This window comes from Pipistrellus hanaki (genome assembly GCF_964339955.1).
Source record: "Pipistrellus hanaki genome assembly, chromosome: X".
NCBI classification, from domain to species: Eukaryota; Metazoa; Chordata; class Mammalia; order Chiroptera; family Vespertilionidae; genus Pipistrellus; species Pipistrellus hanaki.
The window spans coordinates 55,280,929-55,301,071 of NC_140524.1; the positions used below are offsets into that span (position 1 = coordinate 55,280,929).

General features: G+C 36.5%; 1 long non-coding RNA gene across 2 annotated transcripts in view; it reads left to right on the plus strand.

The window, feature by feature from the left end:
• Positions 1 to 20,143, plus strand: part of LOC311615238 — a 1,780,830-nt gene that overhangs the window by 1,685,624 nt on the left and 75,063 nt on the right. The gene's annotated exons all lie outside the window — the stretch shown is intronic.

The window sequence follows — 20,143 nt, forward strand, 5'->3', positions numbered from 1 at the left end:
TCCAGTCAAGGGCATATACATTGGTTGCGGGCACATCCCCAGTAGGGGGTGTGCAGGAGGCAGCTGATTGGTGTTTCTCTCTCAACTATGTTTCTAGCTTTCTATCCCTTTCTCTTCCTCTCTGTAAAACTCAATGAAATATATTTTAAAAAGAAAAGAAAAAAGAAAAACCCTGATGGTCTTTGATGGGTTTAGAATAAAATTCAGAGAAAGCAATTCATACCCCCATGTTTAGCTTTCTATTGTTTTAATATTATAGAAAGAGTAACAGTCAAAATCAGAAGAACTGGAGCCAACTATTTTGACAACTTGCTTACTATCAGAAAGAATAATTAATCTTCATGATATAAATGCAAAATATTTCCTAAAATGCTGCTGTAATAATTATCAGATGATATTTCAGATTAATTTCAAAAATATTTAGAAGAAAGTAACAACCTAAGATGTGTCATGTGTTTTGGCAATAGTAGGTATGTACTGATGCCTCTTGGGGGTCATGGATTCAATTCTGGCTTTATAATTTGCCTTATATATATATAAAACATTCATTTATTCTCTATTAAGAGTTAAAGTAATAACCTACTCTGCCTCCTTAAGGAGTTTTTTCTTAGAATTATATTCAATTCAGTATTAGAAAAGTATGTATCTTTATATTTATATTAATTTATTTCTATCAAACACAGCTTAAAATTTTTCAAGGCTATTGATTCCTACCTTTTTTTCTTGAGAGGTACATATATGAATATTTATTTAAAAAGATAAAACTGTCTTAAAATTGCTGTTGATGAACTCAATTCCATAATGGTTACATTTGATTTAGAATACACCTGCTAGAAAAAACATAATAAGTAGAAAATGATGTAAGCTTACTGCTTTTAGAAAAGTAAATTGGACTACATTTCTTTTACTATTATCCATATGTTTATCTATATCAGTCATTCTCCTATTGAAGAGAAGTTGTTTTTTAATGTAATTTGCACAATTGCTAATATATACCTGCTATTGTTGTTAATAAAACTTATTTTCTTTTCTAAACATTACATTAAGTAATGCTTACTTTGTCCATTGTTTATCTGTTCAGGAATTAAATACTTAATGTCACATTAAAATTATAGATGTATAAATCTCCATACTTCTTTAAAATTGGTTAGTGTGTATTGTTTAAAAAATAAATTATCTAAGACTGAATGATATTTATAAACGTTATTGTCATGAAGAATGTCTTATATATAGACAGGCATGCCTAAAGACAATACTTTAAAAATCGTAAAGTCCAATTTAATATAAACTTTAAGGTCTTAGGTGTGCTTTAATTTTTTAAAATATGGCCACCTCCCTGAGATAAATTTTATCAGAAAAATTTCAGAAAAAAATTTAGGCAGAACAGGAGTGGTAATATAGAACCAGATTGAATCTTCCCATTGAGATCAGCAAAGAGAGCAATGTTCTTCAAGGAATGTGTGTTGAATTCTTCCTTTACTCTATTTATTTTTATTTTTTTCTTTATTGATTAAGATATTACATATATTTTCTTATCCCCTCATTACCCCCAAACCCCATTCATAGCCTCACCCCCCTGTTGTCTGTGTCCATTCGGGCCATCAGGGAGGCAGGAAGGTGAGCAGTTAGAAGCCAGTGGTCCTGAATTGTGAGAGGGATGTCCAACTGCCAGATTAGAGAGGGTGCAGTCTGGGCTGAGGGGAACCCCCCATGCACACATTTCATGCATCTGGACTCTAGTAGAATTATAAATGTCTGCCTCGTTATTAGGATTGGTTTAAAGTATGAGAAGCATCGGCAAATATGTTCTCCCATGCAGTGGGCTTTCTTGTTGTTTTGTTGATGGTTTCTTTTGCAGTACAGTAGCTTTTTTTGCATACAAGTCCTTTGGTTGATCTTTCCCCCTTACTGCCACCCTCTACTTTCCCTCTGAGGTTTGACAGTCTGATAAATGCTTCTCTATCTCTGTTTTTGTTCATCAGTAAATATTGTTCATTATATTCCACAAATGAGTGAGAACATGGGATAATTATCTTTCTCTGACTGGATTATTTTGCTTAGAATAATGCTCTCCAGTTCCATTGATGCTGTTACAAATGGTAAGAATTCCTTATTTTTTACCACAGCGTAGTGTTACATAGTGTAGATGTACCACAGTTTTTTCTTTTTTGTTTGTTTGTTTTTTTTGTTTTTGTTTTTTTTAATCCACTCATCAGTGGATGGGAACTTAGGCTGTTTCCACATCTTAGCTATGGTCAATTGTACTGCTATGAACATAGGGGTTCATATATCCTTTCTGATTGGTATTTTTAGTTTCTTGAGATATATTCCTACAAGTGGGATCACTGGGTCAAATGGAAGTTCTATTTTTAGTGTTTTGAGGAAACTCCATACTGTTTTCCACAGTGGCTGCACCAGTCTGCATTCCCACCAACAGTGAAGAAGGGTTCCTTTTTCTCTGCATCCTCGTCAGCATTTGTCATTTATTGATTAGTTGACGATAGCCATTCTGACAGATGTGAGATGGTGCTGCATTGTTCTTTTCATTTACATCTGTCAGATGATTATTGATGTTGAGCATGTTTTCATATGTCTCTTGGCCTTCCTTATGACCTATTTTGAAAAGTATCTATTTAGGTCCCTTGCCATTTTTTTGATTGTGTTGTTTAGCTTCATTTTGTTAAGTTGTATGAGTTCCCTGTAAATGTTGGAGATTAAACCATTATCAGTGATAAGAAAGACCCCTGGTAGCTATAGCAATCCTGAGAAAGAAAAACAAAGTAGGTGGGATCTTAATAACAGATATCAAGGTGTATTACAAAGCCACTGTTCTCAAAACTGCCTGGTACTGGCACAAGAACAGACATATAGACCAATGGAATAGAATAGAGAAGCTAGACATCCACCCAAACAACTATGCTCAATTTAATATTTGACAAAGGAGGAAAGAGCATACAATGGAGTCAATAGAGTCTCTTTAATAGATGATGTTGGGAAATTGGATACATTTAAAAAAATGAAACTAGACCCCCAACTCACACCATACACAAAAATAAACTCAAAATGGATAAAGAACTTAAAGATAATATGTGAAGCCATAAAAATCAGAGGAATCCACAGGCAGCAAAATCTCAGACTTATGCCGAAGCAAAAACTTCACTGATACAGCTCTTAGGGCAATGGAAACTAAAGAAAAAATAAACAAATGGGACTAAATAACAATAAAAAGCTACTGTACTGCAAAAGAAACCATCAACAAAACAACAAGAAACCCCACTGCATGGAGAACATATTTGCCGATGCTTCCCATACTTTAAACCAATCCTAATAATGAGGCAGACATTTATAATTCTACTAGAGTCCAGATGCATAAAATGTGTGCATGGGGGGTTCCCCTCAGCCCAGACTGCACCCTCTCTAATCTGGCAGTTGGACATCCCTCTCACAATTCAGGACCACTGGCTTCTAACTACTCACCTTCCTACCTCCCTGATGGCCCCTAAATCCCCCCCTCTCCCGACAGCCTTATCACACCTAACCACCTTTGCCTGAAGGCCTGGTTTCCCCTTACTGCCCCCCTTCCAGCCTGGTCACCCCCAATTGCCCCCCCCCGCCAGCCTGGTTGCCCCACACAGCCTGCTGTTCAGTCGTTTGGTCATCCCTCATTAAACCCCCTGCAGGCTTGGCTTCCCACACAACCTGCTTGTTCAGTCCTTTGTCCATCCCTTACTAATCCCCCTGCCAGTCTTGTGGCCCCACACAGCCTGCTGTTTGGTCTTCCATCTGGTTGTTTTGGTCATGACAGCCCCTGGCTTTTTATGTATTAGGATATTGAATATAATGAGTGGAAACTGGAAAGCCAACTGATAAAAGGAGTGATAATAAATGCTCTATTACCATGTTTCACCCATCATACTTTTTATTTTCTAAGTATCTGCAGAGCAATCAAATTAAAAGCTGGATATTATGAGAAGGAAGAGACTGTTTACGTGTACAAAGCAGAACAAATTGTGAAGTCAGCATGTAGTTAATGGTAGTTCTCAGTGAGTCAGTTTAAGGTGCAGTAGGTACCTAGAATACTAGGTAGCCAACCTAATGATGGGATTAGTTAATATGTTTTTTGAAAGGTGATAAGAAAGACCCATGTGGTTTGTTTGTATAGTAAAGCAGTTGGGTGACTAGAGTACTATGAGGATGAATCTATTTTAGAATTGTGGCAGGTGAGTGAAACATAAACCCATTCAGTTGAGGCAAAAGCAGGCTATAAACATGTATGGGATAATGTTAAGGTGCTAGTTTTAAGTGTTTTGTGTAAATATAATATAATACAAACTGATGCTCAGCTCATTTAGTTCATTTATTTTATTATTTTATTATGTTGTTCCCTGACCAGGATTCAAACCCATGATCTTTTTGGTGTATGGGACAATGCTCTAACCACCTGAAACACCCAACCAGGACTGTAATAAAATATATTTTAAAAGAAAACAATCACCTTGGGTATTGGGAAAATAACAGAAATTATGGCAATTATTCTGCATTATAATTAAATGAAATTAAAATGAAGCCAGATTAAAATACATAATTTAATTTCAGATAGAAAGTCAAGCCTGTGGTAGCAAAATTCACTGTTTTCAGGAAATTTAAATGAACCCATTTATGAACTTCAGCCAGCATGAAACTAAATAGGAAAAACAGACATCCATGTTTCTTTTTGTATACACTAATCTTGTTCTATAAATTCAAATATATTGGTGTATCTTTAATAATAGAATTATGTTTCTTGGTATGTTTCAGTCCTTATTCTCCACTACCAGTATGCTATCAGAATAAAATTATTTTATCTATTCACCTATTGACACTCAATTTAGTATATTGGAAAACATATCTCTTGGTATGAAACCACAGTTATAGAGACATAAATTTGGGATGAAACAATTTAATAGATCAGCCATTCCATTTCTAAATCATCAATATTTTTTCTTATGATGTATAATACCTTTGAGAATTTTACCAACCAAAATTTAATTTCATAAGTAATGAATCATCTATTAATTTGTAAGCATATTAATTTCAGCTAAAACCATTATTTTATTTTCTGTATATAGGAAATTTATTATTTTTAATTCTTTGTTGTTTAAAGTATTACATGAGTCTCCTTCCCTCCCCCATTGACCTCTCACCCAAGCACAAGCCCTCACCCCGCCTCCTTTCTATCATTGTATCACTCTTAATTCTATTTACTTGGGTGTTAAAAGCAATTGTGGTGTGTGTGTGTGTTTGAAACTACATACACAGAACCAACCTCTATCCACTCAAAGGATATATATCTTAAGATAAAAATAAATATAATTAATAAAACAAAACAAACTTATTCAATAAATTCATGGGGGTATTTCCATTTTTAGTAGTGATTATAGGAGGGATTAATTTCTCCTCAAGCAAAGCTTAACTCCATATTCAAAGATACTTGAAATACGTTTTCTAATAATTATCTAGGTCTCTTAAAGGCCCAAGTTGGAATATATACTAATAAAGGGTAATATGCTAATTAGACCAGGTCGACCAGACATCTTCTGGTTGTCCTGCCTTCCTTCTGGATAAAGCCATAGTGGCGGGGGCCAAAGCAGAGACAATTAGGGGCTATCAGGATGGCAGGGGAAGACAGTTTGGAGTAATCAGGCCAGCAGGCAGAGGCTGTTAGGGGCAATCAGCTGGCAGGCAGAGGTATTAGAGGCAATCAGACAGGCAGGCAGTTGAGCACTTAGAAGCCAGTAGTCCCAGATGTGAGAGTGATATCTGACTGCTGGTTTAGGCCTGATCCCATAGGGTGAAGGCTGGACTGAGGAACATCTGCCCCATGAACAAATTTTGTGCACTGGGCCAGGCTTCTAGTTAGTTATATAATAACTAGTCATTGTATTTCCTTAGTTTGGTAGGTCTCAAACCTTTAATGTCAAAAAAATTACCCAAGAATCTTAATGACATTTAGATGTCAAGGCTCCAGATACAATAAATTAATAGGTCAGAGGTAATTTTCAGGAATCTGCATTGTAAACAGGTACTTCAGCCCATTTGACTGCAGATGGCTCTTGGAGTTGGTTCTGAGAAGCACTGATTTAGGTTATACCTATCCTAAGCAAATACCTTGTAAGGATTAGGTCTAGTAATAATTAATGTCGTTTTCTAATACTTTTTAAAATCGAATTTATTTAAACAATACAACAAAATTTAATCAACAATATAGTTGCCATTGTTTTCTACTACTTGTGCCCAACGCTCAGGAAGCATTTTAATCCCTCTGTTGTAAAATTCTTGTGATTTTGATGCAAAAAATTCGGTCAATGCATTTTTGAGGCATTCTTCATTATTAAAATTTTTTCCAAGAAGAAAGTTTTGCAAAGAACGAAACAAATGGTAATCGGAAGGGGCAATATCAGGAGAATATGCAGGTTGAGGGAGAACTTCCCATTCCAACTGGCGCAGTTTTTCAGCAGTGATTCTTGCAGTATGCGGTCGTTTGTTATCTTGGTGAAGAATTACGCCCTTCCGATTAATCAGCGCGGGTTCTTTTTCTCTTAAAGCTTGGGCTAACCTTTCCAACTGGGCACTATACATTGCACTTGTAATGGTTTGGTTAGATGGTAAAAGTTCATAATGAAGAATTCCTTTAAAATTCCACCAAACACACAACATCACTTTTTTCGCATGCAAGTCAGGTTTTGGCGTGGGCTGCGGAGCCTCATTTTTGTCCAACCATTGAGGCCGCCTTTTCAAATTAACATACAGCACCCATTCTTCATCTCCAGTAACAATTTGCTCTAAAAACGGCAAACGGTTTTGACGAGAGAGGAGCGAACTGCAAATTGTGACTCTTTGATTATGGTTGTTGTTGGTCAACTCATGAGGAACCCATTTTCCAAACTTTTGGACTTTGCCAAGTGCACGCAATTGATTGGAAATTGTTTTTTGTGAACAATTTAAAGTTGTCGCAAGCTCTTGTTGGGTAATTTGAGGATTTTGCACCAAAAGAGCTTGAAGAGCTTCTTGATCAAAATTGGACACACGGCCTTGACCACTCTTGTCATCTAACGAAAAATTTCCCTCGCGAAATTTCTCAAACCAACGCTGGCATTTTCTGGCGCTAACTGCATCTTGACCAAGAGCACTACAGATGTTTTTTGCAGCCTCACTTGCTTTTCTTCCTAATTGGAACTCGTAAAGCATGCAGTGCCAAATATGCTCTTCAACCGCCATCTTCTTAGCCCTAGTTCTGCAACAAAAACCAAACCAAACACAAACTTTTTCAAGCAAAACTTGTTAATTGCACTTCACACGTTCTGTAGATACCACGTGTTTGAAGGTTATGTCAATACAAGTCAAAGCCAAGCAAGATTTTAAACGAATGTTAAAAAACGACACTAATTATTACTAGACCCGAGAATTTCTATTTGAATGAACAAATCATTGCCACATTGTAAGTAAACTTTGTAAAACAAAGCAACAGGGCACACTTTTGGAAAGTGAATGACTGAGACTAAATTTTACTTTAATAATATTATTAATTCTTTGAGCAAACTTTGCTTTTACAAGGTTATTTTAGTTTACTTGGACTTTTTAAATTTTAACTATATACGTAACAGATTTAATCAGCACAAAAATTCAATGAGAGTAAGTATCACTTTTTCATCTTATAAATGGGTAAATGGAACTTCAGTATGATCAATTTCCCTAGGATGAACATTAGTAAAAAATGTCCACCCTTCAGATATATCCACTTTAGGTCATAATTCTTTTTCAATTATATTAGACATTAGTGTAAAAAGAGAGTAGATAATACAAATATAATAGAAGGTTGTGGGAAGGTGTGAGTTAGTTCTTATTGGTATGCCTTTTTTAATATGGAAATGAGGGAATAAGAAGACTTCAGTGAAATTAATTCAGTTGGAAGACATGCTGGCACCATTCTTGTGACTGCAACTATTTATCTGAATGAGCACAGAAGACAATAGAGAGGCTTGCTGGTGAAGAATGAAGAGAAAGGATGTCTGTGTAAGGATATTTGTTAGACTTTAACCAAGACATTGCTCTAATGACAGCAGGTTTATGGTTTCTGAAAAGGTCATGCATAATTTTACTTGAATTATTTTTCTAACATTTTTTCTGTCTCTGAGAAGAAACCAATGAGAGACCACAGTGATTTTTCAAAATTTTCATGATCAAATGAAGATCAACCAAAATAGAAATCATTCCTAGTGTGATGTAGTGAGAAGCCAATATTTATCAACCAGAAAAAGAAGCAAATAACTTAGCTATAGTTTGTTTGGGAATATTTTCAATAAGGTCTGTGATCAATTAAGTGGTTTCTCTGTCGGACTTTACTGAGATCAGACTCTGATGCTCACAATGTGTAACACACCCATTAAAAGAGTTAGAAAAAAATCAGTATCCTAAAGACAGAATTACACCAAAAGAGAAAAATAACTGAAGCCCTATAGCCTTTGAGGGACTGAGGGTTCCCTCATCAAATATGTAAAATCTTCAAATTACATTATTTCAGTAAAATCTAATTTGAGTCATTTATTTTTATCGACATTTAATTTTTTTTTTTGTTTCCTGCCAGCTAACACAATATTCTGAGCTGAATACATAAATGCAATAAAGTTGACATTTGCCCAGCTGGTTTTACTCAGAATTTCTAGATCCAGTTTTAATTCTCTGGCACTAAAAATACACAAATTCCTTTCTGCACATTCAAATGATCTCCCACATACCAAGTTAAATGTATTTAGAAGTGCATGCTGAAAAATCAATGGGGAAGAATGGACTTATTTGATAAAGAAAGCTCTTTCTGTTGAAATATTATAAATAACTTTATAAAATCTCTCTGGGTTCTGAAACACTGATGCTCAATGAAATAGGCTTGCTACTGATCATTCTTCTGGCTAGTCTTTCACTTTAAAGACAAAATTCATAATACCAAACTCTTTAGCACCTACCATAGGCAGAGCATTCTGCTAGGTGCAAGGAAATGAAATAATGGCTAACAAGACAAAAAAAGGTCCTCGTATATTTTATATACTACCACAGCCATTAAGTGCTCTCATATTTTTATTGATGGTAAATATTATGACAACAAGGATTTTTTTCTCACATATATAGCTAATTATATATAGCTAGTATTATGTCCAGAAAAGTTATCCTTCTTTGATAAGTTTATGCATATCTTAACTCACCAGCAGTTTTTTCACATGTCTGAAATTAATTCTAATTGCTATCATTTTAAATCATAATCTGGGACCTTTGAGGACAAAGTGATGAGCCAGTCTTACAGTCATAGTAAACGTTGTATAAATCCAATGCATTTTTTTCTGTAGCTTTCAAATGAGTTTTGGACATATTAGGAAGTCAGTGTATACTTCTTACATGAATAGAAGACACAACAGTGCAATTGAAGGAACACCAGAGCAAAAATAAGGAAATATTCATTCTAACTTTAATACTATTATTACACTAGAGGTCCAGTGAATGGATTCATGCACCAATGGGGTCCCTCAGCCTGGTCCATGCCCTCTTGTAATCCAGGACCCCTAGGGGATGTTGGTCTACCAGTTTCTGCCCGGTCCCCACAAGTCCCCCCCGCAGGCCAGGCCAAGGGACCCCACTGGTGCAAAAATCTGTGTACCAGGCCTCTAGTATGCATATAAGATCTTTGGTTAATCTCTTCCCACTCTCTCCCCTCCTCCCTTCCCTCTGAGATTCATCAGTCAGTTCCATGTTTCCATGCCTGTGTGATTAGCATCTGCCCTCTGGTGGTAAGTGTGCATTATGGCTACTGGTCAAACGGTTGAATGGTCACTTAGGCTTTTATATATTTAGACTAGAGGCCCAGTGCACAAAATTTGTGTATGGGAGTGTGTGTCACTCAGCCGAGCCTGCACCCTCTCCAATCTGGGCCATCCCTCTCACAATCCAGGACCGCTGGCTCCCAACTGCTCACCTGCCTGCCTTCCTGATTGCTTCTAACCACTTCTGCCTGCCAGCTTGATCACCCTAACCACTCTCTGCCAGCCTGATTGATGCATAACTGCTCCCCTGCCAGCCTGATTGCCCCTAACTGCCCTCCCCTGCAGGTCTGGGTCCACCCCAACTTCCCTCCCCTGCAGGCTTGATCACCCCCAACTACCCTGCTTGCAGGCCTGGTCCCTCCCAACTGTACTCCCCTGCTGGCCATCTTGTGGAGGCCATCTTGTGTCCACATGGGGGTAGCCATCTTTGACCACAAAGGGGCAGCCATCTTGTGTGTTGGAGTGACAGTCAATTTGCATATTACTCTTTTATTAGATAGGATAGAAGCATGGTGCATGGGTGGGGGCTGGCTGGTTGGCCCTGAAGGATGTCCCATATCGGGGTAGGGGTTCCCTTGGGGCATACGGCAGCCTGGGCAGGGGGCCTGTGGTGGTGTGCAGGCTGTCCATGCCACCCAGCAACCCAGGTAGAGGCCCTGGTATCTGAGATTTATTTAACTTCTATAATTGAAACTTTGTAGCCTTGTGTGGAGGCTAGGGCAGGCTAGGAAGCTTGGCTTCCTCCATTGCTAGGGAAACCCAAGCCTCCTGCTAGCTCCATGGCTGCAGCCATTTTTGTTGAGGTTTATTTATCTTCTATAATTGAAACTTTGTAGCCTTGAGTGGAGGCCAGGGCAGGTCAGGAAACTTGGCTTCCTCCATTGCTGGGGAAACCCAAGCCTCCTGCTCACTCCATGTCCACAGCCATCTTGGTTGGGTTAATTTGCATATTCACTTCTGATTGGCTGTTGGGTGTGGCTTGTGGGCATAGCAGGAGTATGGTCAATTTGCATGTTTCTCTTTTATTAGTATAAATTACCATGAGATGTCTCCATTTCAAGGACTTCAATTTCTTTAACTATAAAATCAGGATAGTTGAGTTAGTGAGATTTATTTCCTTATAAGCACACCAAAATAGAACTATATAGCACTGAGAGTATCATTTTTAAAGTGTATGGAGGAAGATATTTCTCATTGCTTCTATGGGAATCCTTATTCCTGTTGACTGATTACATTCAATGTTTCAAAAATTATAGAGGAATAGAGAGAGAAGAAAGAAGAGAGGGAGGTGTGAGGGAGGGCTAAAGGATGGAGGAAGGAAGAGAGGGAAGAAAGATATCAAGTGACAGTGAACTGATTCTGATCACATAAATACCACTTTAGTATATAGTATATTAACTTCTAAAAATTAAGAAACATATAGGGGTATTTCTGTGCTAGTTTAGTGAGAGAACATAAATCTTATAGCTAAGAAAAAAAGACTTGAGAGACATACTAACTAAGGGCAATGTATGGAATTTATTTAGATATTAAGACAAACAAATCAATCCTATACAATAAAAGCCTAATATGCATATCAACCTAATGGTGGAAAGACTGGTTGCTATGACATCCACTGACCATTAGGAGGCAGACACTCAATGCAGGAACTTCCCCCTCCTGATCAGTGTGCTCCCACAGAGCGAGTACCACTCAACCAGAAATCCTGAGTTTGGTTTTCAGATGGTGAGCACAGTGGCAGTGGTGGGAGCCTCTCCTGCTTCTGTGGCAGCAGCGCTACGATGTCTGATCGGTGGCTTAGCCTCACTCGCCTAAGTCATCAGTTGGACATCCCATAACGGCTCCCAGACTGTGAGAGGGTGCAGGCCAGGCTGAGGGAACCCCCATGAGTGCACGAATTTCATGCACTGGGCCTATAGTGATATATAAATATACAATTAGGTAATTCAGAACTAGATCTTTGATAGTATCAAGAGATTGCTATCATGTTTTTAATGAATGTAAAATTTTCACACAATAAAATGCACAGATCTTTTTTTAAAAAACCTTACATATAAATAATTGAGTGTGGCAAATAAAAAGGCTGTGATACATTTATAGGTGTGTTGGTTAATAATACAGCTTATGTAATCAAAGAAACACAATAATTTCAAGAGAAACATCAAAAGTGCTTTATTCAAAGTAATGTCCATCCCTAGATACAAATTTCCCCCATATTGCAAGTGATTTGTGGATACTGTCCCAATAGAACTTTTCTTGTTTTGAGGCAAACCATTCAGAGATCCAATTTTCCACTTCTTCATATGTTTTGAAGTGCTGCTCAGAAAGTGCCTGTGCCATTGATTGGAACAAGTGGTAATCTGAAGGAGCAAGGTCTGGTGAATACAGCTGGTGGCTTAATAGTTCCTAGGCAAGATCTTTTAATGTGTTTTTAACTAGTTTTGAAGTGTGCGATGGTGCATCATCATGAAGCAAAATTACTTTGCCATTTCTTCTAGCCCATTTTGGTCATTTTATGATCAAGGCATGGTTCAAATTGATTATTGTCTTCTTTCCAAAGCGATTTTGCTTTGCAGTAGATGTTGATGATTGACCTGGATCAAACCATGATTTTGTGAGTTTGGGATTCTCAAAATAAATCCACTTTTCATCACAGTTAAAATTCAATGCAAAAGACTGTCTTTCATGCCATTGAAGCAACATTTTACTGATGACTTATAGGTTTTTCATTTGTCTTTCGTTCAGTTGATATGGCACCCATTTTCCTTCCTTTAAAATCTTTCCCATTCCCTGTAAATGATCAGAAATTGTTTGCTGAGCAACATTTAATAGTTCTGCAAGTAGTTTTTGAGTTTGAAATGCATCTTTATTCAATAATGCTTGTAAATGTTGGTCTTCAAACTTTTTCAGTTGACCTGGATGTTCTTTGTCTTTCACATTGAAACCATCACTTTTAAAGCATTTAAGCCAGTGTTCACAAGTACCTTGTGATGGAGCATGTTCACCATAAACTTCCTAAAGTATTCAGCAGCACTTTTCTTCAAAATAAATAATGAATTAAAACTTCCTGCAAATGCTCTTTTTTTGACACAGAATTCAACATTTTAAAGCAAGAAAATAGATATGATGCTAACACCCCCAGCAAATATGACATGAGGTTGTTTTTTTTTTTAAAATATTTTATTGATTTTTTACAGAGAGGGAGGGAGAGGGATAGAGAGCTAGAAACATCGATGAGAGAGAAACATTGACCAGCTGTCTCCTGCACACTCCCTACCGGAGATGTGCCCACAACCAGTGTACATGTCTTTGATCGGAATCGAACCTGGGACCTTTTAGTCCACAGGCCAACGCTCTATCCACTGAGCCAAACCAGTTTTGGCTGACATGAGGTTTTGAAGGTTGCTGTCAATACAACAAAAATAGCATACATATCAAATCACATATACACTGAGTGGCCATATTATGGTCTCTGAACACATAATAATCTGGCAACTCAGTGTGTGTGTGTGTGTGTGTGTGTGTGTGTGTGTGTGTGTGATTAGAGGATTAGAGGCCTGGTGCATGAATTCATGCATGGATGGGGTCCAGGCAGCCTGGCCAGGGTGAAGCCTGGCCAGGTGGAGGGGACATGGGTGTTTTGCCAGCCTGCCTGCTGGTCGAACTCCTGGACTAGGGGACAATGTGCATATTAGACTTTTATTATATAGGATATACACTGAGTGGCCAGAATATTATGCGTTCAGAAATCATAATAATCTGGCACTTAATATACAACTCCATCTATTGAAAAAATCCACATTATTAACTGGTACAACTAATACTATGGAATATTACTCTGTTATGAAAAAGAAGGAACTCTGACCCTTTGAGACTGCAAGAATGGACCTGGATAGCATTATGCTAAGTGAAATAAGCTGGACAGAGAAAGGCAAGTACAATATGATTTCACTCGTATGTAGAATCTAATAAAAAAATAGCTAGTTAGAGACAGCTAAATAAATAGAGACAAGCAAAATAGAGGCAGACTCATAAATAGAGAACAGGCTGACTACTATGTGTATGTGTGTGTGGGTGCATGTAATTGGTTGGTGCAGGGATTGGTCAAAGAAAAGAAAAAAATCAGAGGCACAAACAACAGTGTGGTGATTGCTGAGGGGAGTGGAATGGGAAGAAAGAGGAGGGTATAGTAGGAATAAATGATGATGGACATAAACTTGACTTGGGGTTGTAAACACATAGAACAGTGTACAGATGATATGTTGTAGAATTGTGTACCTGAAACCTGTATGATACTTTTAACCAGAATCACCTCAATAAATCCATAAAAAGGGGAAAAAATCAAAAATAGCTTTATTGCTATTGGGACTTTGGACCTCCAAAATTTAATCGGACGTTTTCAAATTTTTTTTAAAATATATTTTATTGATTTTGTACAGAGAGGGAGAGAAATAGAGAGTTAGAAACATCAATGAGAGAGTCATTGATCAACCGCCTCTTGCACAGCCCCACTGGGGATATGCCCACAACCAAGGTACATGCCCTTGACCAGAATCGAACCCGGGACCTTTCAGTCCCCAAGCCGACGCTCTATCCATTGAGCCAAACCGGTTTCGGCGTTTTCAAAATTTTTATTATAATAATGAAAGTGGTTAACTTTTTATTTTGTGCTGCATTTTATCTGCCATACCTTGAGTGCCTCAGTAGGTAAAATAAGTGCTTTATAAATATTACTGTTCACTTTAGCATTGTGCTTATTTTCTGGAAACAAAATCTAATAATTTTTCCCTGTGTACTCAATAGATTACTAAAATTATGGGATTTTCCTGCACACTTAATAGAATTGAAATTATCATATGACATTTGAGTAGAAATTCATATTCTGCTAAACTTTCACCTGTATTTTAATTTTTATAAGTACTAGAGAGCCGGTGCATGAAATTTGTGCACAGGTGGTTGTCCCTCAGCCTTGCCTGTTCCCTCTTCAATCTGGGGCACACAGGGATCAAGCTTAAACCAGCAGTCAGACATCTCTCTCTCAATTTAGGACTACTGGCTCCTAACCACTCGCCTGCCTGCCCGATCACCCCTAACTTCTTCCCCTGCCAACCTGGTCACATTTAAGCACTCCCTTGCCAACCTGATTGACACCTAAGTGCTCCCCTGCTAGCCCAATCTCCCCCAACTGCTCTCCCTTACTGGCCTGGTCACACCCAACTGCCCTCTCCTGCTGGCCTGGTCACTCCCAACTGCCCTCCCCTGCAAGCCTGGTCACCCCCAACAGCCCTCCCCTGCTGACCTGATCGTCCACAACTACCTTCCGCTGCTGGCCATCTTGTGGTGGCCAACTTGTTATTGCCATCTTGTGATGACATGGGGCAGCCATCTTTTGATAATATCGCACAATGCCACCTAGACTTTTATTATATAGGGTAGTTAGTTATGAATAAACTTGTCTCCTAATTTACTGAAAGTTTAACTTCAAAGTTGTGGATTTTTTTTTGTGTGTGTGTGTGTGTTTTTCTCTCTTTTAAAATGAAGACATTGGAAGATTTGGAATCCTTACAATATTGCAGTTTAAGAATTGCAAAGATATATTCACATTGTGAAATATTTACAAAATGTTTTAGTTAATGTAACTAAATCTCAATAGTACAGGAAGCTTAAATCCTTCATTTCTTCTCTTTATTTTTACTTATACAGATAATACGCTTTTTTTTAACACCATTTTTTGAAATTCAGCATTAGATATGTGTTTACAAATATTTTGATTTAGATAAGTTTTCTTGAGATTTGTTTATAATATTTGCAGGGGGTACCAGTATTAAGTTGTTTTTAGGATGCTAATGAGTGATTCTTAGGATTTTTAGCATAATGAGGACAGTTATAAAATGAACAGCAACACTGTCTTTATTTCACTGTACTGCTCTCTGATTAATGGTACTTTACATTAAAACTCTTGCTCAGCTGAACAGCTGACCATGCTAATTCTTCAGAGTTATGTTAAGCTTACTCATTTTTCCCCCTAAGCCTACTTGCCAGGAATAGCAAGAGAAAATGGAACTTTTCAAGGTCAGGGAAAATGAGATTATACAGCTGTTTCATTGTCATTTTCATTCAGTGTATTCATACATATTTGTATTTCTAGAGATCTTGGTCTGATCATAGCTCTTTCATGTTCTTGTAAACACACACACACATGCATGCATGCACACATACCACATACATATGTATATAGAATTATCGTGAATATCTATCATCTATCTTTCAATATACCTACATATCTATAGATATCTAAATATATATTTTTTATTTTCTGATTTGTCCCCTGCATTAAATCACCAAGGAAAATCTGTTTCTTTCTCTTCAGAATCTAGAGCAGTGTTTGCTTGATCTTCATTGTTTGCAGGTTTTATATTTGCAAATGCACTTAACTCACAAAAATGTACTCATTAGTTCCTAAATCAATATTTGTAGAATTTTAGTCATTTTTGGACAAGTGGAGACCATTGAAAAATTTTGAGTTGTCCCTTGTGCACGTTCCAGCTAAGATCCACCTGGTGCCACTTTACCGTGTTTCAGTTCTAAGGGAGAAATGACCAGAAGATGGGGACAGAAGAAAACAGTGCAGTGTGGTGTAAGAAGCTCTGACTCTGGGGCCAGTTGCATGGGGTTTAAGTTTTAACTTTGGTACCTGTTAAGGAAGTATCCTCAGACAAGTCATGTTGCATATATGGATGTCATTTTCTCTTCTGTAAATTAAATCAAATATACCAAGAAGAATTGTTTTTAGGATTTAAGATTTATATGCAAATATATGTATATTTCCCCTAGAAATAATGATTCATTATTGACTAGTTCAATGTTCACAACCACTATAGAACAGAACTCTGCAAATAACTACAGTTGACTGTGTTTTTTTAATGAAGCAATGAATCACTGACCCAGAAACTGTAACTCATATTGTTTATTTTGTGACCATTTTCAATTAATGGATTCTGACTATTTTTAAATAATTTCCAGAAGAATGTTGTGTTTGACATTCTTCTGGAAATTATCATTATTTTACCCCAGGTTTGTTCATATTCTAATCCCTGAAACCTGTGAATATGTTAGTTTATGTACATGGCAAAGGAGGATTATGGTTGCAAATCTAATTAAATTACCTCTTCAGCTGACCTTAAAATAGGGAGATTATTATGGATTATCATGTTGCACCCAATGTAATCACAAGGGCCATTTTATAGAAGAGGGAGGCAAAAGGAGAACCAGAGTGATAGCATTGTGGCAAAGACTTGCCCCAACACTTGCTAAATATGAAATTGCTTGGAGACTATAATCCAAGAAATATAGATGTCCTATAGAAGCTAGAAAAAACAAGGACACTGATTCTCCCCTTGAATATCCAGAAAGGAATGTGGCCTTGCTGACACCTTCACTTTATGCCTATGAGATCCATTTCCGGATACTGACCTTCAGAACTATAAGATCATAAATTTGTGTTGTTTAAAGCAAAGGTGAGTAATGTCCAGCCCGTGAGCCATATAAGGCCTGCAAAAGCATTTGTTCTGACCTTGTCAAGGCATTAGGAGTGAGTTAATTAAATTTTTTACCAAATATAGCAGATTAAGTTTTAAGTTGATAATTTTGTATGGCCCCGATTGATGTTATAAATACTCAAATGGCCCTTGGCAGAAAAACGGTTCCCTACCCCTGGTTTAAAGCCACCAAGTCACTAGTAATTTTTAGAGTAGAGGTAGAAAACAAATACAGATGTCTTCAAATTATAAGTTGATACTTCTTGCCACTGTCTATGCTGTTTTTGTTAAAATGATAAAATTGACCTTGTTATAAAAAAAGAGTCAAATGAGAACAATTTTTAAGTTGAAAAAAACTTTCTCTTCAATACCATTTGTTATGGGGTAGAAAAAGCTAGAAATTCCAGCACAAGTTGGGAACTTTACTAGGAGCAATTAGACACATTAATGATTTACCTAATACCAATGGTCTCTTATAAATGTATCACATGAATTATATATTTTTTTTAAATTGCAAAAATAATATTATTAAAATAATAATAATACTAAAATACAAGAGAGTGTCTCTCATATGATTTTCAGGGCCTGGAAAATCTAGATGGGCCTATGCTTTAATGCATTATCAGGATAGTAAGATAGTAAGAGAGAGAGAAAGAGAGAGAGAGAGAGAGAGAGAGAGAGAGAGAGAGAGAGAGAGAGAGGGAGAGAGACTACATTTTTTATTGTGACAGTGACATATGAATAGTACTGTAGCTATAAGGAACTGGTACCAAATACATAATTCAGCTAATGTTAAATTAAGTATTTACTACATGGCTAATCATTGTGGGCTATCAGAGACATATATGACTCATTATAATTTTACTAATAACTTACAGTCTAAATGGGAAGATAAAACATACATAATTAAGTGTTAATATATAAGACACTCAAAATTAGAGAATAACATAATAAGGTACAGCTTTAGCTGAACCAGTAAGACACACACACACACACACACACACACACACACACACACACTCAGAATTGGATATTATCTTCATAGAAGAGCTAAAATCTGAACTTGATCTTAAGATATGACTATTATATTATGATGTTATGTCTTATTCATTTGCAGCAGTGGCTGAAGTAATGGCACAATAAATGTAAAACAAGTTGTCTTATGAATACTACAAGGAATGGCTTGATTGGAAAAAAGAAAAATATCCGATAGACTGAGTGCCTTACATCATCTATTTTATTTCATCTTTGCAACAGTCCTCTTGTATAGGCAATTATCCTTGTTTCATTGATAAACTTAGAATGCTTTAAGAATTTTCACAGGGTCACAGATTTATTATGTGGCAAGGTAAAAACTGAAATCCAGGCCTGTTTGACACCACACTGTTTTCCCAGTCTTGAAAAGTTGGATTCTAAAGAGAAAATAAAATTAGGTAGGTTTCAAATACTTAAGGTAGACTTCATTCAGCTGATAGGTAATAGTACTTCCATGTGAGGCATGTCTTTGCATATATACATACCTAATATTTGAGAAGTTATTTCTTCAACAGACTAAACTAGCAATCTCCAGGAGGCTTCTATATTTCTTTGACATAACTATGTAAATTGCTGCAATACATGTGAACATCTAAAATAATTCATCTGATCATCATGGAAATGAAGTTAATGGTGTGATAGACTCTGCTCTTATTATCACAAGAATAATATAGAGTACTTCAAAATATGTGATATGATAGAATAGTTATGTTACAATAAATACTTTATAAGTGATACTAAAAGATGAGTGTGCTTAGGGGTATTGCTTTTCTAAGAAGTAAAGAAATGTCAATTGGTAATACTTAAATGAAGTGGGAAGATAACTTGAATTGGAGTAATTTCACTGCATGTGATAGCTAGTACATGACTCAGAGCCTATAACAATTTGAATTATTATTTAAGATTAAATATTAAATGCCTTAGAACAGTGCACAGATTTCATTAAACTTCTTAATAATTACTGAGACATTAACAGGTGATGGCACATACTATTAACCTCAGGTTGAAAATAAACTGGAAGAAAAATATCTTGTGACAACCAGCAGCTTTCCTTGTGTTTCCAACTATTATTTCAGTTATGTTAAACAAGTTGAGTATTAACTTCACAAATATGCAAATTGTAGTAATACAATTATTGCCAGATTTAAAGACGATACAATAGGATTTGAAATGCATAATGGAATACATAAAGCTTGATATGTGATGAATTGGAGCTCATTAAAAAATAAAGGAATGGAGTATATTAAATATTAGAGTTTTCATAAATCTTTGAGAATAGTAGGGCTATATGTAAATGAGAAAAAGTGCCATTAATTTCTGTATGTATTTCTATACAGTATGAAATTGCTTTGGAAAAAAGTCCTGATAGCTAAGTTGCTTGTTTTAAGTCAATAAATGTACTGCTAAAATTAAACAAAGACAACTACTATACTTAAGTAGGGTAATTGACATGAACCATTAAGGTTTGCTAATTTCAGAATAAATAATCAGTGTTATTTTAAGTTTAGTATTAGAACACTTGTTATGTAATATAGCTACAGCTTTTAACCAGTGTTTCCTTGGAAAATGGAATTCTCCATTCTACTAACCTTATTTTTTTCAACTTTAGAGGTAGTTGGGTCATTAAATTTTTATCCAGTGTATTTTTGCTCTAAAATTCTAAGGTCTTTTGATTTGATATTGGCTAATACCAAGGTATTATACAGGTTCAGAAAATGATTA